General features: G+C 44.6%; 1 protein-coding gene across 2 annotated transcripts in view; it reads right to left on the bottom strand.

Moving 5' to 3' along the window:
- Positions 1 to 22,951, bottom strand: part of FAM107B (family with sequence similarity 107 member B) — a 79,271-nt gene extending 56,320 nt beyond the window's left edge. The window contains exons 1-3 of one of the 2 annotated variants that reach the window (XM_025202313.1): positions 22,815 to 22,918; positions 20,365 to 20,489; positions 19,478 to 19,565 (exon numbers count right to left, since the gene is read on the bottom strand). The gene's annotated coding sequence lies outside the window, so the exon portion shown is untranslated. Of the gene's footprint in view, positions 1 to 19,477; positions 19,566 to 20,364; positions 20,490 to 22,814 lie in introns of both variants that reach the window. The other variant, XM_006022126.3, reaches the window with a different exon arrangement.
- Between the last annotated feature and the right edge of the window lie 1,186 nt (positions 22,952 to 24,137).

Here is a 24,137-nt window from a genome sequence, read left to right as displayed (position 1 = left end):
AAAGAGTCTAGGAACTAGCTGTTCTACATTACATGCTCCCTCACAGCATTTACGATAACTTTTGCACTGCTGTCTTAAGGAATTAAGGGCCATAATATCTGGAAGGGCTGGAGAACCCTAGGCTGACTGATAGGGCTGTGCAAAATTTCGGCAGCTGTTTCATTTCAGAGGTGTTTCGGGCAGTTTCGGTGCCGATTCCGAACCAAAACAGAAGGCTCCGAAACAAAACAAGGCATCTCCAGAACAGATTCGGCCGAAATGAAATAGGACAGTGATCTGAAACACCGAAACAAATCACTGTCCTCCAAAACGGCCAAATCCGAAACCAAATCAAAACACAGCCGTTCCACACAACCCTACTGACTGACTTGTAAGGAGGAGATAGATGACCTCAGAGTGCCCCTTGCAAGCCAATGAAGGATACATATGAGAAGCACAGGGGTCTAGTCCAGGGGTGGGCAATTATTTCAGGCGGAGGGCTGCTTACTAAGTTTTGGCAAGCCATCAAGGGCCGCATGACAGGCAGTCAGAGGCAGATAAATATTAATTTTCTAAATTTTTTGAGGTGCCCAGAGGGCTGGATAGAATGGCCTGGTGGGCTGCATCCGGCCCACAGGCTGCATTTTACCCACCCCTGGCCTAGTCAGACACTAAGACCTCACAGAAGTACTGGTGAAAGAAGACTGCTGGGCCAAGATCTGTAGGAGTTAACCCTATTGCTCATGTTTCTTGGCCAGTCACTTTAGTGACCTGGACAATATTAAGCATTTATATCCCATGCGGCAAGTGAGCCAGACTGGAATAAATCATCTCCGTTTCTGATGCCTGAGTTATTCCTTTGCAGTATTCATACTGAAAATTTTTAAAATACACCTCCCAAATTCTAGCAATGTCACTGGAAAAGGCATTGTGTACATTGCAGCATTAAAACAAAACCCGAACCTGCATTACAACTTATTGGACTTCTCACCATCAGCAAAGCTAACGCTATCAAACATTAAAATATTCTTCTCACTTTTGAAACAATTCCTACTAAGAGGTTCAAACCTTGTTTTGAATCTAACTTCCTCTGACCAAGTACAAAGAGGTTGGTAGTACTCAGATCCTCTACCTCTCCCCCCCCTCAAAAAAAGAAATTGCAGCAAACTTCAACTGTATCTCCTTTTAGGGTTGGTGGTTTTCCCACAGGGAGAAAAATAAGAGCACTTTGATTTGTATGCACAAGTATGTCGATGCAGTGCTTGGGGGTGAAGTGAGCACTGCCAACCCTGCGCCAGTTCCCATCACTTACCTCACTTAAAAAAAGAACCAAGGAAATACATCCCTGGTGTTACAGCTGGCAAGAAAATGTATTTAATGTAAATTGAGAAAAAAAGTACATTAGCAAAGAAAAACAGTATATTTGTATTCACCCTGCTTTAGAGCAAGACCCTTTAAGTACATTACATACAAAAAGACAATAAAGCGCAGAGTTGAGAAGAGTGAAATAAGAGATACGTATATTAAGCATTCCTGATTCCAGCCCATACCTGGAGGCTCAAAATTCAAAGAAAGGTTCGCTGACAGAGCCCTCAGGTCTCCGAGATAGAGTTTCCAAGCTTCCAATTTTTAGACCTCTGTTTGCTGCTAAGACACAATCCAATTGTATGCCGGTGCATATGTATTAGAATAAAATGAGGCAATCCAAAGGATAACACCTTTATATAAATGCATACAGAAGACTGGACACTTCCATAATCACAAATTCAGAACTGAAGTTATAACTTGCAGAAGTTAACAAATCTCAAAGGATAGCCACGATAACAGCTTCAAAGTATCAAGAAAAGGACTAGCAGCAAGGGATATGCAAAGCGGGCCCTATTCGATTCAGATTCAGTCCAAATCAGGGACAGTGATTTGATTTGTTGATTCAGATCACTGTCCCCGAGTTGATTCGGCTGAATCCAAATCTGAAATTCGATGCCGATTCGGGGAATCAGCGATTCGGCCACAGACACAACTTTAAATGTTTTTTCTACTTACCTCGAGGTACCAGGCATGGCTTGTGAACGCTGCAATGCTGGGGCAGATGCAGTGTCCCACAGGAGTGCGAGGGGGGACCTCCACGTGCTTGGCAGCGAACCCAGAAGTGGATCGGAAGTACTTCCAGTCTGCTTCTGGGTCCGCCAGGGAGCACACAGGCCCCCCCACGGTGCCCCGCCGGCTCAGCAATTGGTCACAGGCGGACCTCGGGTTTCGTCCCCAGACCTGGGAGGCACCAGTCACTGAGCCAGGGGTGGGTGCAGGGGGACCCCCCCGCATGCTTTCCGGTGGCCCCGGAAGTGGACCCGACATGCTTCTGGTCCACTTTTGGGTCTGCTGCCGAGCGCACTGGGGAGCCCCCAACATTCCCGTGGGACACCCCATGCGCTCCAGCATTGCAGCGTTCACGAGCTGCCTGCTACCTAGAAGTACGTAGAAAAAACATTTAAAGCTGTGTCTGTGTCTGAATCTACAAATCTTTCTGAATCAATTCGGAGAGATTAAAGGGTCCTCCGATTTCATTCAGATTCGGAGATTTGGCCACCGACTCGAATCAGCGACTGAAGCTTTGCACAGCCCTACTAGCAGCTCTCTCTATCAACCAAACACTGAATGATTTCTTTTGGCCCTGCCCCCTAGTAAAGAGTTACTTCCCTGAGACCTGATGTGGGAGAAACATGACTAAAAGAGTGTAGACAATGTGGAAGAAGAACCAAGCATTCATTCATTGCAGAAAGCATGAGAGATTTGAAAACTAAAGCGGTCATAAATTTTAAAGGCATGTAAAGCTGTGTATAGAAAAGTCAAACAAAACAGGGAAAAAAAATTGCTCAGCTTTCAAATTACAGTATAATGAAATAGGGATTCACTTAAGTTTTAAAAACATCAGAGGATTTCAAAGCATTTTGTGCACCATATACCGCGAGGAGGAAAAAAGGAAAAAAAAAAAAAAAAAGGCTTTCAAATTGATAGCGTTCCCTTAGATATCATCATCCTACCACCCAAAAAGCATATGTCAGCACATTTGCTTCATAGGAAACATAAGGGGTGCAGGAAATGAGGAACAAAATTTAGAAGCAAAAAAAAAAAACAAAAAAAACCCCCACAACTTTCATATAAGGCATTTAGTCAACTAAAGAACTTTTATAACAGACTGATCAGGATCTCACAAATCCAAAAAAAAGAAAAGTGAATTAAATTACTTTAACAAAGTCTCCAATAAAGCCTAGCGCATGCTTACCTTGAAGAGCCCAAGGGAATAAGATTTAACAACACAGACACTCAGTATTTTATCCTAGAGTATTCAGTGTTTGACATGGTTGCAAGTATCCACTCACTCTGTGTCATGAGATCATGCATATGCACTCTAGATAAATTATGCAATTTATGCCAAAATCAGACGTGTCCCTTCATTTCCACAGTGATTGAAAAGTATTATTCCATTCATCTGTTATGTCCAAATTTTGCTGGCACTTGGAATAAGCCATGCTTCCACATGAAAGCCTGAGCTGGAATGGATATTTAAGCCATTCGGCAAAGGAGTTTAAGTCTCCCTTTATGAAAAGTTAAATGGTTTGGTAAAGTAGTAGTGTCCTTTTCCCCTTGAAAAGCTACTACAGCAGAAGGTAAAAATGTTTTTAAAACAGTCGGTGCAGACATAAAAGTAGTTTGCAATGAATATAACAGTTGAGATTGTTTCTTAAAAGCTGTAAATGCAAGGAGTTTTGCTGTCTGGTTTGGAGAAGGAAGGTTTTCATTAAAGAGATATGAACTGGTTCAACAGTAATTTGAGCATAGTATGATCTCATTGCATGCTATGCCACAATTAGCAAGAGACTACAGCACTGCAGCAGCAGTTTGCAACTAAACAATTTCACAAAACACCAGGGTGGGCTAAGGAAATGAAAAAGCAGACAGAGATCTAGTCCCCACCTTCTAAATAATCACAGGACAGTACTTCAGCGACTCCCTTGGAAAGAGCAGTTCCTCATTTTCAGAGTTGCAAATTCCAGTGGTGTTTAAACACAAGTTAACCAAGAGACAAACCAGAAAATTAAACGGTGAACTTGGGACAACTGATGGATTTTCTTGTCTCCTTCACCAGCAGCTCTGGGAGGTCCCCACTCTGTGGCTTAGTGAAGACAGAAGCAGACCACCGTGATCAGTCACAGTTGCCCATGGAGAGTGGGTTATCAATGCAACATTTCTTTTCTCTCTTCACACCTGTGAAGTCCACCCACCACGTAGCCCACTCTGAACCTCAGAGATACCATGTGGGCCCTGAAAGGCACGTTTGATGCCCAAACAGAGTTGTCATCTAGTTCCCCCTCAATCCACTAGTTTGCTAGCATGCTGGGAGGATCCGAGTGAATTAGATAGACAGCTTTTCCTTTACCAAAGCCTTGTTTGGCTCATCCAGGTTGGATCAGGCCAGGATCCCCATACACAGGTGGGATCTCTTCATAGGGAAGGGGAAGACGGCAGCGGCACAGCATGGACATCCTACAACTCTGGACTCTGCACCGCAGGAATCTCTAGCTCCCACTGCAGGGCTAAGAGCTCAATAGCTGCTGCAGGAATATCCTTGGGATGCAGATGGAGATGTAAGACCAGAGCATGGCATACGAGGCTATTTTTCTCAGCATGCCAAAGCCAAGCCACTTCTGCCAGCAGCTGCATGGGGCTCTGCAGCCCTGGCACCAGTTCCGTGGCTGTGGCAGCTGTGCACACATCTGAGTGCATTGCCAGGAAGGGGCCTGGGGCAGCACAAACATGGCTCCTCTCCCACCATCGGCCCAGAGGCACCTGTGCAGCTGCCACTGCCATGAAGCCGGTGCTGGATCTGCAGAGCTGAGCACAGCTAATTGCAGCCTTCCAGCTGCCTGCCACAGCTGCCCAGAGCCTGGGGCCAGCTGTGGAAGGCAGCCAGGAGGCTGCAAACAGCTGTGCTGAGCTCCAGAGCTCCAGCACTGGCGCTGTAGCAGCAGCAAGTGCATGTTCAGCTCTCAGCGCATGGTGGGGAAGGGGCTGGGGCAGTGCGACCCTGGCTCCTCCCCCGCTGTCCACCCGGAGGTGCACGCACACCGAGCCAGTGCCAAGACTGCAGAGCCTGGCACAGCTGTTTGCCATCTCCCAGCCACTTGCTACAGATGCCCAGAGCACAGGCTGGCTGAGGCAGGTGGCGGGGAGGCTGCAAACAGCTGTGCTGGGCTCTGGAGCACCGGCTGCATGATAGCAGCAGGTGCACGCACGGCTCGCAGTGGTTGGTAGAGAATGGCTGGGGCAACAACTCCAGCCCCTACCCTGCCGTCCACCCGAAGGCATACATGCAGCCAGCAGAGAAGATCAGGCCCCTCGTGGCTCCCCCATCTCTGGCATGCCAAGTCAAGGTGTGGATGGAGGTTGGGATGATTTTGGCACTCTAGCCAAAAACGTTGCCGACCCCTGTGTAAGACATTTTGAAACAAGTGGTGGCAGAGCACACACAGCCCAAGTGACTGTAGAGCAAGTAGCCCAAGGGCCTCCTTTTGTTGGTGCACAGACATAGCTTTCAGGAAAAGAAGAGAGTAACAGGCTGGCAAAAAGCTGCAGCCAGGGTCCCTGTACACAGGGACTGCCGGCCCACATCCGGGATTGGAGCTCTGGGTTTTGGAAAGTGTCAGACAAAGTGGTTTTGTATATGTAGGAGCCTTCAATCAAGCTGGAGCAGGCCGAGACAGTGGCATGGCCTCATAGTCTCGTGCATCCATACAGCAATGCTCCCAAGGCCCCTACAAGAAAGCCTTCAAATGGGAAACAGTTTGAGTGCTTCTAATTCTTGGTCATCTTGTCTCAGCTTTGCCATTAAAGTATCTCCTGGAATAGTGTGGTACCACTCAGTTCTGCCTCCAGGTGACAATATCAGTGTAACAGGCTTCCTAAAAACATAAAAGCTATCAGGAACTAGAGAAATGTTCCATTTCAGATAATGTACCCAGGGGCAAGACCTTTCTTCTCTCCAAGATTTCTGCAAGAGGCAGGAGATGCTCAGAGCCTGGATCTGCTCAGAGCCATCATCTGCTTGGCCTCGGGATAAAATAGAATCTGAGTGCAGTAAAAGGGAAGACAGTGAGAGTTATTATTACTTCCCTCCATCAATTAATTCCCCATCATCACCGTGCATTCTGGACAAAATTGTCCGGCAGACAGCATCAGGCTGGATTCTCTTACCAAGACAGAGGGGGCTGGGCTAGGTAGGCTGTTCCCTAGGACCACGCCACAAAACAGCTCCAGGGAAAGAAGAATTGGGAAGATGCTTTCTTAATGACACAGGGGGCTGCCAGGTCTGGCTAGAAGAAGTCCAGCTGTCCATTGCCAACTCAGACTGTTTAAATCTAGATTTGCTGTACCTCAATGATGTTGAAGAAGACTGTGCATCAACAATAGTCAGATTAAATTGCTCAGGAGTCAGGAAGGAGAAGGTTCAAAGTCTGCCACATGGGAAAAAGGCAAAAACTAATAAGAGAAAAAGCAGCTGCTTTTAAACTCTGAAGATGGCATCACGTGCAATGCAGGTAGAAGACAGCACAGCTCTTTGTCAATTAATTCTATGGAAGTACCACAGCAAGCTTTACAATTGTACATACAGGAGATTTTAAATGCATAGGAAAATTACAAAAAAAGGTACGATGGAGTCCGAATAACCATTATCTGGATGGGTAGTGAATATTTGCTAGCCATCTTCACATTACTACTACATGCCCTTATGCCAGGGTTTAAGTCACACAAAGCACCAATAATTACACTATTAACAAAATATTTTTTTTAAAAAAATACAAACAGCAGCTGCTAAAGAGAACACCTCATTTTTAAATTACATGGGCAAGAGGCCAGACAGTGCATTTAGTCTACTTAAGCTTTATGAAACTCATAAGTGATACATTTCTGACCTCCTCCTTTTTTCAGTGAGGAAAAATGCCTTATGATCTCCCTTGCTCTCTCATACAGGGATAAATAAGCCCTAAAACACTAACACTGCAAGGTAGAGAGCAGCAATGTCATATTAAAAATAGAGTTTCATCAAATGCTGAGCACTTTCCAATACCTTGCCTACATACAAAAGTTGTTTCACTTCAACTATATATGTACAGGTAAAGTAGTATAATCCTTCATTACACCCATGGGGATGACAGCATATTCCCACATAGGAAGAATGGCTTATACCAGGATAACAACTTTTATATATCAATTTAACTGCATCCACACTAGGAATTATACTGATACAAATATACCTTTTCTTTTTTCATTTATTATGGTTTTTTTTTAATCAGAAAGAAGAGGATAAGGAGTTGCACATCAACCCAGAGAAGTAAGAAAGCATTTTACAGTAACACTGACTTCAGCAGAAGCTGACAGAGCTCAAAACCCGAACGTGACAGTAGCTAACAAAAAGCTGGAGTTTTTTTCTGGGAAGGGAGGTGGGGAAAAAAGAAAAGGTCAAACAGAATTTCAGGTGATAAAAAGTGCTTCAGCCACTCTTCGGTAAGCAGGCACATACATGATCTTATCTAGTGGTAAATGAAAAGGTAATCTGTCCCTCAATTAAAGTGGGACAAATTGTTTAAGAATTTACCATGGCATAAGGGCATACACGTGGGCAATTACCAGGGAGTATCCAGCTTGACACCTTAAATTCACATTCTTGCTTATCTGGTGTAACTCGTTTGCGTGTCTATATGCAAAAGAACTTTTTTCCAACTACTCAGTTGGTCTAATAAGAGATATCACGTCTACCCAAAGAACCTTGCCTGCCTACATGCAAAAGATGCACGAGATGGGGTAGAGAGAACTGAATGCATCTTGCAGGTATATACCAACAAAACCTTGTTTTAGTGTAGAATATCATTCAGTTACTAGATTCATAGACTGTAAGGCTGGATGTCTTTGTACGCTGGGAAGAATTTCAGATAAAGGTGTGGCCCCTGGTAAGTAAAGGTGACCAAGCTGTAACAACCTGCGAGCTGCAGTTGCAGCAGTTTTCTATAATAAATGGCTTGTTAAAGAACTGATCCCACATATCACAACACACCCTACCCTGCGTTCTCCATTGTGGTAGGACCTGCCTATCTAGTTAACTGAGTGGCTAATTTTTTTAGAGTCAGGACACAAAGTACAGTGGAATTTTTTTTTTTTTTTTTAAGGGCGTTAATTTAAAATGATGTGGGTTTCCTTCCAAGTTTTCTAAGACTATTTTTCAAACCTTTTTTAAAATGTAATGTCAATGAATTAACAGGAATAGGACATGCATGTAGTTTATGCAGGGTAGTAATAAATGAAGAATGAGTTTCTAAGTAGTGAGAGAAGTGGAGGTAGGTACACGTGGGTTTTTTTCCTTCTCTGCGGTTTCATCAGTTAGAAAATTAGCCAAAACGAAAGCAAGTACTCTTTCCTGTGCATGCTACCCAACATATGGCAGTTAAACCATGTTAAAAGGAAAGTAATGCAGCCGCTTTTGTAAGACGTGTCAAACTGAACAGCTATGTTGAAGTGTTAAGAGATGGGAGGAGACAATCTGGAATATCGTTTCATTGCAAACATAGTAGTTAAACTGGCCTGGCTGGAGTACCAACCAGAGTATAAAAGACTTGCTTTACAGCAACATTAGGTATTCTCCTGGTCGCAAAATGCAAACAAGGAAAGGAGCCGTTTCATAACCAAGAAGCAAATATGAGGTTTGACCTGATCAAACGCTCAAAAAAAGGGATGCGTTTGCAGTGGTACATTGCCAACACTGTAAGCAGGCACTCCCACAAAGCTTCCCCTTAACCAATGTGAGGAGTCCACGGGCTTCCAAGAAGGGAGAGGTCAGGTACAGACAACACATTTCCTCCCCACTTTGAACAAAAGCCGTTCTCCCGTGACAGAGTCCCACTCTGCAAAGGACTAAGCACTAGGGCCGTGCGAAATTTTGCTGAGCGTTTCATTTCAAAGCTGTTTCTATGAGTTTCGAGCTCAAAACAGCGAAATTGAAATGAAACAAAAGCATCAAAGCAGCTTCAAAAGGAAATGAGGGCAATCGAAAAGTTTCAAAAGTTTTGAAACGGTTCGACTTTCGAAGCAGCACGGTGGTGGGAGGCAGGGGAAGAGCCAGGGGTGCGCTCCGAGCCGCTCCGCAGCCCCACGTAGCTCAGCCCGGCGGGAAGCACAGCCCTCGCTCTCCCTGCCTCCCGGCTGCGCTCCACGGGGCTGGCAGAGCCGATCAGAGCGCAGTCCGGTGGCAGGAGATGGGCAGAGCCGGGGCTGTGCTCTGCCTCCCACCGCCAGGCTGAGCTCCATGGATGCACCCAGCGCCAGTCCCAGGCAACAGCGGCAGCCTCCTGTCTTCCCCAGCGCTGGGTGCAGGTGCAGGCTGTGCCCAGTACCGGTCCCAAGCAGCAGCAGCAGCCTCATGTCATCCGGCACAGATCCAGGGGCCCACACCCCTGGAAGGAGTCCGGCACAGTCCTGCACCCCTCCCGGGGGTGTGAGCCCCCAGATCTGCGTGCCAGATGACAGGAGGCTGCAGACAAATTTTGCTTTCAAGACTTTGAGGTGCAGTTTCTGAGAAACCTTGCACCTATCTCCTTGAAACTTGGCAGACTTCATGCCCTCAGAAGGGGCTACCATCCCTGCAATCTGCATCTGAATCGGTAAGAAATGACAACATTTTAGGCATTTTCATGATTGCCCATTATAGCCAATGGGCAAAACGTCAAAACGAGTCAAAACAACGAAATAGTTTTGACTAAACAAAATGAGACAGCTCTTCGAAACGAAACACTGTCCCTTTGAAATGGTGAAACGGACATCAAAATGAAATGATGGTGTTTTGCGCAGCTCTACTAAGCACCCTACATCTTAACTGACACTAGTGGGAACTGAGGGCATCCTGCACCATACAGGTAGATGCAGGCACACCAAATGGAAAGGCAATAGTCTACCTGCCAACTAAATTTTCCATCTCTTGGACAGCCATGATAATAATCTTCATGAGTAGGCAAATCAACACAAACATTCTGGTCAATGCAGGAGCTGAATATTAGCCAAAAAACAAACCACGAGGATAAAAGACTTGCTCTATGCCCACATACAGGCCAGCCAGGACTTCCATTATGCAATCTGTGGTGCTGGCCTGGAAAAGTAACACACCTCTATCTGATACCGATCAACCAAACTGTACTTGTTCACCGTTCCAGCTCGTCGAGGAAATGCAAAATGTGCAGAAACATGACAAAGTGAAATTTTTCAAAAGCTCCACTTAGTTTTCATTCAGCCTCTGCATTTGTACTGTTAGCACCATGATCATCCCCTTCTCAGGTCAAAAGAGGAGACTACAAGCGACTCAAATGTCATGAGTGAATAAGAGTAATGCACTCTAAATATTTTCTATATTTATTTGCCTTGCATCGTAAACCAGTTTTCTTGGCCACAAGGTGACCACATGGCTTTGGTGGAGTATTTTAAGCATTTTACCTTGAAATATAAAAATCGAAACGTACCACTACAATAGTGGCTGTGATTTAAACTCTACAAAATCGAAACGTACCACTACAATAGTGGCTGGGATTTAAACTTTATTACCATCTTCCCCACTTTGAATAATGCTGTGTCAGTTAACTTGTATCAGATTTTGCAAGCATAACTTTCATTATTCTACAATCTAAACAACATCACAACTATGAAGTATATTCTACTTTTTATTTTTATGTGAATAAATCCAAACGAGCCTTATATGGGCAAAGCACCAACATCAAACTTTGATTGTGGCAAAGAAAGTAGCTGGAATGCAGCCTGTTTCGCACAAGGAGCCACAAGGCCCACATTACTTTTCACCCCTTGCTTGTTCTGTTCATGCCTGGAGCAAGATCAGAAAGCAGAGGGGTCACCGAGACACTGCTTGGCTTGGCTTGTGAGGATGCTCACTGCATGTGAGGATGCATGCGTCTGCATCTTGCTATGCACTGCTTGGCGTATCACAGACAACATGTGGAAGCCAGAACGGGGCTGGGCATATGGAAGGCAACTTAGCAATATGAGTAGTAGCTGCAAGGCAGATAGCCATTTGTTTTATGGGGGTTGTGCTCATGCACACACTTGGCCAGACTTCAACCTGGGGCCTTGAACTTCTGAAACTCAGGTGAAAGCTTCAACATTACTGTCCGTGTATGAAAAGAATGAGATTCGGAAAGAGTAATGCTTGGGGAGCATTAAGAAAAATCTCCATATCAGGGTGCAGACTGGCTCACTTGAGCATTGCTGGCATAAAAACCCCATACTTAAAACTATTTATATTCCTCCTTGCTCTCTCTGTACATTAATACTGTGTTCCAGATACCACACTCATCCTGCAACCCTCACGACCACAGTGGAAACTCAAGCTGAGCTCAAGGAAGCACCTTACAAAAATTCTTTCCCCACTCCCAACCCCTACTGCCTCCACTGAAAGCTTTGAGGTACTCCACCACAAATCTAGATTACTTTTAAATGTCTTCAGATAAGTGTTTCCAGGTTCCAACTTTCTGCTAGCAACTTCTTTTTAGACTATTCTTAAAAGAGACTATTGCTTTTATTGCACGACCTTCTGTTCCTCTAGCGCTTATGGTGCAGCATGCATGGATTAGTGATTTATTTCAGATTTTCCATGAGTCAAGCTTTGGCCAGCGTCCATTCAACTGAAGTCCAAGCATCAGAGACAGTACAGCAGAGTATGGTGTAGCCAGGCCAGAGGAATCCGAATTATGTCATTATGAATGCTACATAAAGAGCATCTAGTGGATGGGAAATCTATTCGTTCAGAAAAGTTAGAAGGGAGATTTTCACCTGATTACTACTTTTAAAATAACTGCAGAGAAACATTTATAGTGAAAAGGCTGGATTTTTTAAACATACCACTAAAAACTCCCTATCCATTCATTTCAGTATCTTACTTGAACTGGAAAGGCCCAAGCACACCGATGTAACACACTTTCCTCGCCAAAAGAAAAAACAAATCTTAAACCCTGTGTTCAGACCACAAAACCATAGTAAATTCTGAAGCATCAAAAGCTCTAAAACATATAATTAAGACAGAGAACAGAAATGCATTACACCAGTCAGACTGGCTTCAAACTCCACATAACCTAAATGGAGCGCTGTAATCTCAGAATGAAATTTCTGGCCTCATTTAAACGAATGGGAATATTCCTGTTGATTTCAATAGGGCTGCAATTTCACCTTGGTTTACATAACCTGGCACATAACATGTAAAATTATATACCAAAGTCTGTACACTTCTAGCTAGTTGCAACCCATTTCTTGCTTTAAGTCCCAGTGCAAATAGTTCCTTCTTTGTCTAGAAGGTCAAGAACAAAAAAGAACAACAAATATGGTTATAAAAGTTTGTGATAAAAAAAAAACAAGCAGCAATTTAGCAGTATCTCAAATTTCAGCTCAGATCTCACAAGGTAAGCAGCCCCAAGCCTAATCAGCCTAAATGAGACACCTTGATAAACATTTGACATGGTCCTGCGGGTGCAGGTTTCTCTCAGAGTCGATGCTCAATCAGTGTTGGGCGGTGCAGTGCTATGGGAGAGATCATGCTCTGGATGAGACATAAAACCAAGAAGTCCACTTGTACTCTTTAAAGATCCAAGGCACTTTTCACAAGGGCAAGGCTTGCTTCTCCCCTTGGTCTAGGCAGAATATAAAAACGTCCCACGTTCAGAACTGCACTACCTGGAACAGGGAGAATTTTGACTGAATTATTTTCCCCTCTCTACCCTGAGCTGCTGTGTGATGCCAATGAAAAGCTGCCACATCTCACCCCTCAGTCAGCTCCATTTCAGCCTAGCAGACTACTCCAGCATTGGCAAGGGTTATTTGGGAGAAAAAAAAAAATCTGTGGGATTTTCTTCCCTTTATTTATCCTGCTGCCATCCAGCACTGCTGTTAGTTTTTCGAGTCACTGCAGAATTAACCCAAATGTTCCTGCTTTGTATCTGCAAAACCTGGAGCAGCACTTAGCCTCAGCCCCTTCTTTCTGACTTCCCCTTTTGCGGATGCACCTCAGCGTTAAATTGTGTAGAAAGTTCCAAGGGACAAGCACAGGATTGGCAAAGAGAGGAATTGCTAAACTGGATGAGATTGGGTCTGTCCGGTTCCTGTTTCCTGCAGTGATCAGTACTCATTGTTTTTGAGGAAGATGCAAGAAACTCAGCGCTATTGCAAAATTGTCAAGGCTTCCTATTGAGGAAGATTCCCAACTGTCACATGTTTCTGGTCATTCATGCCCCGAAACATAAGTCGTGATATATCACCTCATTCTGTTCCCGATTCTAGATAAAGTAGATTGTTGTTCATAGATTTTTAGGGTCAGAAGGGACCTCAGTAAATCATCAAGTCAGACCCCCTGCCCTGGGCAGGAAAGAGCGCTGGGGTCAGACAACCAGTTCCTGTTTGAATCCCACCTGGCACAAAGTCCTGAGTTCAGATTCTCCATCCCATGAGTACAGCCCTGAATAAGTCACTCCAACTCCTTGTTTCTCTCCGTTTTAAATGCGGGCTAGGAAGATTTATTTGCATTCTGGAAGATATTTAAATATGCAAAAGTTCTTAATGAACTAGCACTCTGGTCTACATTCATTTTTGTTAATATAGTTATTGGATATTGAAAAGGAAAAACGCCTGTTTCAGGACATCATCATTTCTTTCATTTCTGAGCCTCTTCTTTGAACAAACCATATTGTTTTAAAGTGGGTTTGTGGCATCTTGACTACCAGGGCAGGTGTGCGGCGTCACAAAATTTACACCTTGATTACAGAGAACTTTTAGTATTAAAAAGTTTCTGAGCAGTTGATTGTCCATCAAGAAACTTCCTCGCCCCCTTTTTCTGGCCAGCAGCATACCCACTGGTGAGGGAAAGAGGAATTCTTTATTTCATTCCTTTTACAGCGATGACTAATCTGGCCATGCTGGGCTTCTGACAAGCCATGTGTAATCTGGTGCTTTCCAAACACAATCTTTGCCTGACTTAGTGACACTGTTTTTAAATGGCTTGGTTTAAAAACATAAATTCTGGGTGGTTGTTAGTCATTTAAAAAAAAAAAAAGTTGTCCATTTTCTACTTAACAACAAAATAAAAGGTCGGATTTAAAAAAAATATATACAACAGTCATCACTGGGACAAGAACTTCAAAGGAGTTTCCAAAGGAAGTAATAGCAGTTGCTGGGTAGTGAGCTCTAATGAAAATATGGTCCAGGAGTTTTAAATGTAATATAGTCCAGGGTTTTTAAATGTATGTAAGTATGCAAGCAAAATGTCTAATTAAGTCTGTTTACAAGTAATGGGAATGAGGTGGAAGTGATCTACTGAAGAAAGTATTTGGTTACACATAGAACAACATACTGGTTTAACTATGCCAGCACTGCCAAGACATATCTTGACCGGTACAGATGCAGGATATCAGAATAAGACTGCTTATGTTGGCGAAGTCTAATAGATAGGAAATAAGCTACACTGAGAGGAGGTACCTTCACATCAGTGGAACTGCACTCCTTCTAGGGGCTGTACTGCTAAAACAACTTTGGTAATAAATCACATCCTTACTTGAAGTAGCTAGATCGATAGGAATTGTACAAGCCCGGGATGTGGGAAACCTGGTTCAGTTCCTGGCTCTGCCACTCCTTGTTGTGTGACCTTGGGCCAGTCACCTTACACTTCCCATGTCTCAAATTCTTGTGCACTGTTGTGCCTATTTACACTGAAGGCTCTTCAGGGTAATGATTTTTCTTTTACTAGGTTTCCGAACAACGCTCAACTAAGAAGGGATTTAAGGCCTCTGGGCACAACCATAAAGCATATTATTAATATTAAATAGCTGACTCAATTTTTTAAGTCGGGGGTTGTTAGCTTATTCTACCTTTCCCAAAAAAAGAGAAATGTCTTTGACTATGAATCACGGCGTACAGGTCTGGCAGGTAAGCAAAGTTCAGCGAGTGCTCAGACATTCCTGGGTTTAGCAGACAAATTTTTGAGACATCACTCTCTGGACTACCATTTGGGCATGACATCAGAGACTCCAAATAGGTCCAGGACATGTCCACACATGCACCTTTCTCTTCCAGGAAAAATCTCATTTTATTTTGCATAAGCATATACTGCAAAACGGTTCAGTGTGTAGAGTCCAGACACAGGTCTGAATGCCTCCCCAGTTGGCATAGGCAGACAAGGTTCCCAGTTGGCAGGAGTTTGGGCAGGCTGATCACTGGTGTGGAATTGATTGTGCAATATCTGCTTGAACAAGTCCTCTATGGAAAAAAAATCCTGTGTCTGGACACTGACCAATTACATTTTTCAAAATAAAACTGCAGGGTCTAAACCAGACGAGACTGGGTACCAAAACAGCTTATCAAGGCATTATGTGGAATCTGAGCATATTACAGACTTGGCAAATTACTAGACTACCGAATTGCATTAAGAGCCATTACACAACTCCAGCAGCTCACCAATCCCCACCACGTTTGTACAGGGGATTATCTCCATTCTGTACATGCATTCATTTACTCAGAATGAGGGACTGCTCTGGCGTGTTCGACAGAGTGAAAAAACCACATTCCTTACCTACATACTTCTCGAGCAGTTCTCACAATAGAAGGAGCTATTGGCATCCCATTAACCTTGTTACTATGGTGCTGAATACTCCAAGAGTTGGAAGAATTTTATGAATGATGGCAAGGTATGCAAACAGCAGTTCATACATGTATAAGTATAGCATGAAACCTCAGGGGACACGTTCAGCAGCTTCCCAATGTAGAGCTATCCAGCTGAACATCTTGCATTTTTTATGCAGTTTTACTTTTAGTTGATGCTACTCTAGATATATGTCTGCAGATCTTTTTGATTCCATGTATGTGTAAGGAAAAATTCCCCTATATGCACAGCTTAAAGTTTACAATCTTTGGAAAGTGCCATTTCCTCAGTTCCAGCAATCTTTGATTTTTTTTTAATCTTTGAAAATGCATCGTTATAAATTAAGTAAGAGTTATAGCAGTAATAAGGGAGTGGCAAAATTACTCATTTTGTATATTAGAAATGCATCTTGAAAGAATATATTAACAACTGGAGAACTAGTAAAGCTAGGACCTCCCAGGCATCCAAGAAAGCAACTGCTTAAAATTGTTGTTAACATTTGGAGTGATTTAGTTTTGCTTGTGCGTTTCTATTACCCTCCTATCCCCTAGCCCCAATAACTCAAAGGCCCAAAGAAAAATGTTTTGTTAAAGACTTTATCATTCCCACCTCTTCTTTGAAGGCCTTAACAACAAATCCTTCAAACATAAACATATAAGTAGCTGCAAAGATACCAGTCACTCCATTGAATTTGGAAGAGTTCACATAAGTTAAGTTATTTGCACATGGGTTTGCAGGGTTAGACCCCAAGAACTGCTCCAGAAAGCGATGCTGAAGGACTTCTTCAGTGCAAGGGACATTTTTAAAAATGTATTTCTAAAAACAAACCAGTTTTTAAGAGGCCCTGGAAAATTTCTTTCAGGCCTTCCATATATGTTATGAAGGACAGTACCAAAGGGGCCCCAATTCAATTTTCCTCCTCACTTGTGTTCTTTTCAAAACTCAAGGAAGACTCCAAACACAACAATGGCAATGACATTTGCCTGCTATTTTGTTGGGGGAAGGAGGTTTAATGAAGAGTTTTGTTTGGTCTTAAATTGGAATATGTACCTTGTCCAGTATAGCTCATATTCAAGGACAAATTGCCTGGGAAAGGTGCTACATAATGGAATATTATCATAATCCAACCTGACTGCTTCAGAAATTCAGCCAGGCTACAAGTGAATGTGGCTCTCCAGCCTCAGATGTCTCATCACTTAAAGATGTGGACCCAGACTCTGTATCAGAGAGAGTACAAACCTAAGCACAGCACAGACAAAGCAGCCAAATCTAAAGGGGCATCAGCAACAAAGCTGTGGGATGCATCATCCATTTCTCTGGGAATAAATACAAGGAGACCGAGGGAAGAACTATTTTTCTCCTATTTAAAACAGTAGATCAATGTACCAAGGATGATTCACTTATTTTGAAGCACTGCTCAGCAGCTTGTCCTGCCAGTGTACACTAAAATTTGCCAGACTAGAGTCCTTGCTTCTCCCCAGACCTACGAAGCAATAAGACTTGCCCCCCAGCGCTGTATTAAATGTGCAAAGTAAACTAAAGAAATTGCAAATGGATGTGAAGTGCTCTACTGGGCCAGGGGTCCAACACAGCTTAGGTTTTCAGATGTGCTGCCTGTTTAGAAATCTCTGACGGTTGTTTAGAAGTATCCTGCATCGATGCTGGCCTAAATCTGAGCAGTATTTATGTAGGAAAAAAACATGCCTGACCCACTTCTTGTCACATCCTCTTGAATACCCAGGGCTGTTAATTCCATTTCATTATTTTCAGTAGAACAAAAGATGGCATATATACACGAGGTCACATGAATGCCCATTCACTGTACCCACCAGGCACTGAAAGAATCGTTCTATTATATCCCCTGATAAAAACCCCAATACCTTCCCTTTTGCCCAAGAAAAAAAAAAATCTTCACTGGATGCCATTGGTATAAGTTACCTTTGACTGGCTCCGATTCCTTGAGAAGCAGATGCAACTGGGCTCTGAGTTAGCAGGCACCAGCAGGGACAAGCTAGCTCCTTTCTACAGAGAGAGGGGGAACAAATACACTAAGTAACTTTCTGGGAAAGGAAACCCACGGTAATGCTAGCCCATTTCACAGATCGCATATCTAGCACTGAGGTGCACTTTGATTGCAGAGCCAAAGGAAGCGATCCGGCCACTATTAGACATGAGGTTATTCCCCGAGAAGGATCCTGCAGATTTCAGTGTCCTAACTTATTGCAAAGCTGAAATTCCTTTGAATGTGGAGGACCAAAGCGATGCTATAAAGCCCTGGGTGAAGCCATCCAATACTTCCAGTGGAAAGAACCACTCCAAATCACCTTCTTGCTACTTCAACATAGCTTGTCACAATGGGCCGATACAGTAGAAAACTGGGATATGCCAGCAGAGGGAATACAAAACCTATAATCCCCCTTGTGTGTAGAGGTGCTGCCCTTACATTAGGACACAGAGGCACTTTAGCTCTCAGAAATGTCACTCGGTTCCTAACTGACCGCATTGCTTCACCTTTTCTTTAGAAAACATCATGCCCCTGTCCAAAAGGCAGTAAGGTCTACCAACATGAATCCAGACAGGCCAAGACATAATAATCCTGGGTTTCTCAAGGTAAGCAGGAAAATGGCACAAAGGGCAGTGTTTGCAGTCTCTTCCCTGGCTGAGAAATAACAGACACCTGCCCTGGTTGATGATTTACTAGATGGTAAAATCAAAGGAGGTTGAGTGCAAGAAAACGGTTGAACTCCTTATGAGAAGGTGAGTTGCAGCGGGCCATTAGAAACACCAGCATGCCAAGGCAGGGCAGGGAATGACAGCCTCTTTGTTCAAAATACTGGGCTCAACTGGGGGGAGTTCTGCACACACAGACCCCCGAGTCCTTGTGAAGTATTTACTGATACCCACAATCTGGAAACTTGAAATTAAAAAAACCCCCAAATAAACCACTGCTGCTTTACCAACATCTTTTCTCTGCATAGACATTTCATTGCAGAGTTGTGTACAGAGGTGGCCTGCCAGTTTGAAACATGTTGTGCAACAAATGGCGAGGATTAAATGGATTTTGCAAAACTACCCAAGTGCTAACCTCAATGCTGTGTGAGAGAGAATTGTTTCAGACCTATTTACACCTGAAATCGCTAATCTTAGGAGTACCACCTGGGCTCTCTACAAGAGATCTGAAGATGACCATTACAGAACTAAGCCACCTCCTTCCTTCTCCTCTCAGACATAACAGGACTTCCTGCTCTCAAGTTTAAGTCGTTTTCAAAAATTTCTCCATACAGAAAAGTTCTGGGCTCAGTTCTGTACGGCCATACAGCTCACAGTCACTCAGATGGGTTCACAGCTGGGACAAAACACAGATGAATAAAAACAATACTGTTTTTGCATCTACATTAGTGAGCAGGTAGGGGACTAGGCAACTGTATGGCTGGTTTCTTGCCATTTTTTTTAACGGAATGATAAATCTGTTGGGAATTAGGGTCTACCCTCAAAGCAATATAGGAAACACGTTGCAATGAATGGTTCCCAGGCGCATGTAACAGATGGAACAGAGCAATTGCGTTCCCAATGCCCGGTCAAGAGACCCATTTGTACAGGCTGCTGAGTAGAAAGCAAAGTGCTTCCCAGGACATTCTTCCTCTCCTAAATGAGCTGTACGTCAAAAAAGCTTCCCAGTAAACACCTGCCAATTCAGCAACTCCTCAGCCTTGTGGCCCCTCTAATGAAACATCCATATGAATTTGTACTTCACGTGACCGCTATACGTACCACAATGAACTGGCAACACGTCCAACAAGGCAAACTGGTTTTCATGCCCTTCTACTCAGTCAGTCTGGGCCATGTCACTGCTTCATTTCTTACAATTTGTGGAAAGAGAAAGGATGATTAGAAGGTTACAGCACTGGCCAAGCACTTGAGAGACCAGGGCACAAGTCCCTTCTTTGCTACCTGGAGCAACTCAGTAAATTTTTAGTGCCTTAGCCTTCTCATCTGTAAAATGTAGGGAAGGGAGAAAATAACACCTCCCTACCTCACTGGTATGTTGTATGGATGAGTACGTTAAAGAAAAAAATTCTGAGGTACTCAGATATAAGGCTAGCGGAGGTCACATAAATACCTAAGAGAGAGTCCGCTCTCATTTGAACCGTCTCTTCCATCCAGAACTGCATCCTTCAGGGATACTCTGTGATCCCAGCTTCAAACCATTCTGTTTTGCTGAGTTTGCCATTCATATTCTATCCTATTCCTTTTCCCCTAGTTGCATCTTTCTACCTCTCCCTTTTCTGCAGCTAGTGCACAAAAATGCTCACTTTTGCCCCAACTCTTTCTTACTTTGTACATTGTTCTGCTTCCTCTGCCCTTATGAAGAATGCTGTATTCAACCCTGTAAAACAATACTCCTCCTTGGCAAAGCACTGATACCTTACCTTCACACAATGGTATAGAAAAAAAAAAAGATTCATTGAACCTTTGGATCTATTCACCCAGGCTGTCCCAAGCCTGGCAGCTACCTTAGACAATTTTCTAAAAGAAAACGCTGGCCCTCAGCAAAAGCACTCAGCATCGTGACTGCACAGATCAGCATGTGACAAAATAAGTCATGCATTTCTCCTTGGGACAGCAAAGACATTCAGAGCCAGAACTTCTTCACTTACCGAGCTGTGAACCGTTACTGCAAGGTGCCTCGGTACATTTACTCTCAAAAGCAGCAAGTGCTCAAGGTGAAGTGCAGTTCAGAGGAAGTTCTACTGAATTATGAAGAAAGAAAAAGATGCCAAGACTGGGGAAATACAAAAAAAAAAAGCATGATAGTAAATTAAGGGATGGGAGAAAGTAAGTGGAAAGAATAAAGAGGGTAGGACTGGAAGACTCCAAGCCATCTTTCCTCTCTGCCCTAGCACTTATTACGCATCACTGTAACAAGTAATACTACTATTTTATCCTCAGTGCTTGGGTAATATTACACTGAATTTCTTAGGTCCTGAAGAACAAAAGTCAGGCTTAGCATGCCAAATTATCCCTGGCACAATTCCACCCACGTCAACAGACTAAGACTCAGGATCAAGTTGACCCAAAGCTACTTTGATGCAATGAAGGAAGGGAAAGGAGGAAAAGGAGCAATGTTTCTCAATATTTGTAATAATGACTAAGATATGTTCAGGTGAGCAAACAACTGTTTGTTGATACTGAGCCAGTTACGGTTGACAGCAAGCAAGCGGTTATTGCTCTCAGGATGCACCACCCCCTCCACATGGTACCATGCGACGCATGGTTAAAAGATGAAAGGTTGCGACTGCCCACTTCAATTCAAAATGCAACTTGGAGAAGGCGGTTATCTGTGTTTCCTTTAAGTGCCTACAGGCTCACACAAAAACCACGAGCAACTACTCAAATGTACACAATATGCATCCCTAATTCTGCCAAATTAATAACAGTAGTGAAAAATATCCTAGTCACTGCCACAGGACTTGATACACGTATTCACAAATCAAAATGAGTAATAGCCTACTGCCAAAAGTGTCTCGATGAAAAATGTTTTCATCATGAACTGCACGCAACTCAATTAAACTCATTCCAGAATACGTTTCTCATTACCGCGTTTTAATTTTACCATGGAAAGTCTCAGTGAAACCGAAACTCGCATGTTCCCATCTCCTTCTAAGTTTGCTACAGATGGACACGTGTGCTCAACTTCAGGCACAACATGCGCATCTTGTGCTACTTTGTAAGGAAAACGCTAATAGGGTCGTCAAGCCTACACACCCCGCATCACGCACAGCTCTTGCACACCTCAAAATCAAGGCACCAAGCAATGAAAAAAGTAAAGTTTAAATATTAAAGTTACATGCCCCCTTCTTCTAACCACCACTACCACCTCTAACTCAAGCAAAAGTACACATTTTAATAATAAAAGGACATTTGTGCTATTACCTTTATACTGGATTTCAATACAACCTGCTATGAAAATCAAATTAAACCTCCAAGTCCGTTACGGGAAATGCTGACAGAAACCAACAGACAGAAAGGACACGTATTTATGGTTTACTACCAAGGGATTTCCCCCCCATAAGTTTGTATGACTGATAAAGGATACCCATCCCCCTTGCCCCGGTCCATCATAATTGCAATCATGAGCAGACATTATTATAGATCACCTCTAAAGATGTACCTATTATATAATATTTTACAAGAAATCATCCTTCAGTGGCAGGATTAAGTAACGAAGACCAACGTACCTACAGTACCCACGGCTCTCATCCCATCATCACATAGCTACGTTAGCCGTACCAGACTGCTGTGAATCATAGAAAAAGAAAGCAAGCGGCATGCAGCTTCCTTTAGTCTTTCAAAAGTTAAACAGAAAAAGACAGAAAGGCTGGAAGAAGAGTCAGGAAACAGAGACAGAAGTTACTTCGGAGATCCTGGCTGGCGCACAAAAATACTCCATGAGCTTTGCAATGTGTGGAAGCCCAAAAAAAAGCAAGGAAAACCCTCCATTAAACCAAAAAAAAAAAAAAAAAAAAAATCACCATCCTGCTCCAGATTTAAATGCCTCCCTGCCCAGGATCCCTGGTTGCAGAACCAGATTTAGCTCAGGATCTGCCCCATGGGCTCATGAAGCATCCTGTCCTCCTCAAGGAGCAGTTCTGGTCTCGCGGCACCAACAGACACCCCCAAAAGCAGTGCGGACAAAGAGCCCCTGGGGGCTGTGGGGCCAAGGCCATTCCCCCTGCCCAGCCCTGGGCTTCTCCCCCAGCCCCAACCCCTCCGCATGCAGGGGCTGGGGAGGGAACTTTCCTCAAGGAAAGCCCCCGACCTGCTGCTGCTGCTGCTGCTTCCCTGACTCACATGGGCAGCCTGGCAGCACAAGAGAGAGGGGATTTTTGCTGTTTTGTTTTTTTTTTAAAGAAATCTATTTCTGCTCAAGTAAATGCAGCTGCTGAGAGTGGACGGTGTCCCCCACCCTGGCCCTGAGCCCCTCTTCTTGTCCTGGGGGCAGGGCTGGATCCCGCGGCAAATGCACCCCCTCCCGCCCCGCAAAGCAGGAGCCTTTGTGTGCGAAGTAAGAGACAGAAAGAGGGAGACACCCGGGCACGACACCCACCTCGCCTCCGCGCTGCTCTGCCCCACACACACGGGGCACCTTCCCGGCCCGCGGCGCTGCTCTCGGACCGGACCGCCACAGACCCGCACCCGATCCCGCTCCCGATCGGCCCGGCTCGGCTCGCCTCTGCCCGCCCGCGCACGCCCAGCCCGGCTCGTGCAAGGGGCGGGGCGGGGCGGACCCGGGGATGTGGCTCCGCCCCACTCCCCGCTCCCCGCCCGGCCACGGCCTTTGTTGTGTGCCAGGAGCTGCTGGGGTGAATGAATGGAGGCACCGGGGGTCGGGGTGAATGCAAGCGACTACAAGTGTGTGCGTGCAAGTGCAAGTGCAAGCAGGGGGTGTGTGACTACAAGTGTGTGTGTGAATGCAAGCAGGAGTGGGGTGGGGTAGGGTGTGAATGCAAGCGGAGTAGGGTGTGTGTGCATGCAAGAGCAGAGAGGGGGTGCATGTGAATGCAGGCACTGGGGGGTATCTTTGTGGATCTATGAAGAAAGGAGGGGGGAAGGAGAGTGAGAGACTTGAGTGTGTAATGTAGGCATGGGGTGGTGGGGGGGTGAATGCAGCACTTGTTCCTGGGAACAAGTCTGCACACAACGGGGACTGAAAGATGTTTGAGAGAGAGAGAGAGAGAGTGTGTGTGTGTCACATCCCCACCACGTGGCCTGTGGAGGTGCATCACGGCCTGTGGAGGTGCATTGGGAGTGCTGTGCTCCTGCCTCCTTGTGCAGCCAAAGCCCTGGAATGGGATTCAGGGAGACGTGGGATCGTTTTTGTGGCTGTGGCAGGCTCTCCCAATGGCTTTGGGTAAATCACCTAATCTCTCTGCCGGTTCATCATCAGTAAAATATAGGTTAACAATGTCTTCTGCTCACCCTCTGTCTTTTCACATTGTAAACCCTTGGGGGCAGAGGTTGTCTCCATAAGAAGTTGTACAGCACCTAGCACGGCGACACCTGGAGCACCGAGCACTACAAACGAGGGTCTGGCTACACAAACACATGAGCGGGGGGGTGCGAGCGCTGAGGTGATGAGGAGGTGGTGGTTTTCCCCACTGTCAGCCAGGGATTCATCATGGGGCAAGAGGCAGCAGTGAGCTAGAGCTGTGAGCTGGCACCTCAGCTCGCCCTCCGATCAGTTGTTTGTGTGGCCGTACCTCCCAACAGCAGAAGGACACTGGGCATGAGAGAGGGTAAAACAGAAGAGAAAAGAGCCCGAGTTTCATGTTGCCGGCGTAATTCCAACGCGTTCGAGTGTTACGCACAGGTTGAGAACCGTAAATCGGGGCTCGTTCTCTGACTTCGTGGTGGTTTCTGTCTTGCAAGA

The sequence above is a fragment of the Alligator sinensis genome, unplaced genomic scaffold (genome assembly GCF_000455745.1).
Source record: "Alligator sinensis unplaced genomic scaffold, ASM45574v1 scaffold1216_1, whole genome shotgun sequence".
NCBI classification, from domain to species: domain Eukaryota; kingdom Metazoa; phylum Chordata; order Crocodylia; family Alligatoridae; genus Alligator; species Alligator sinensis.
Note: the sequence above shows the minus strand (reverse complement) of the source record. Positions and strands in the feature narration are given on the sequence as shown.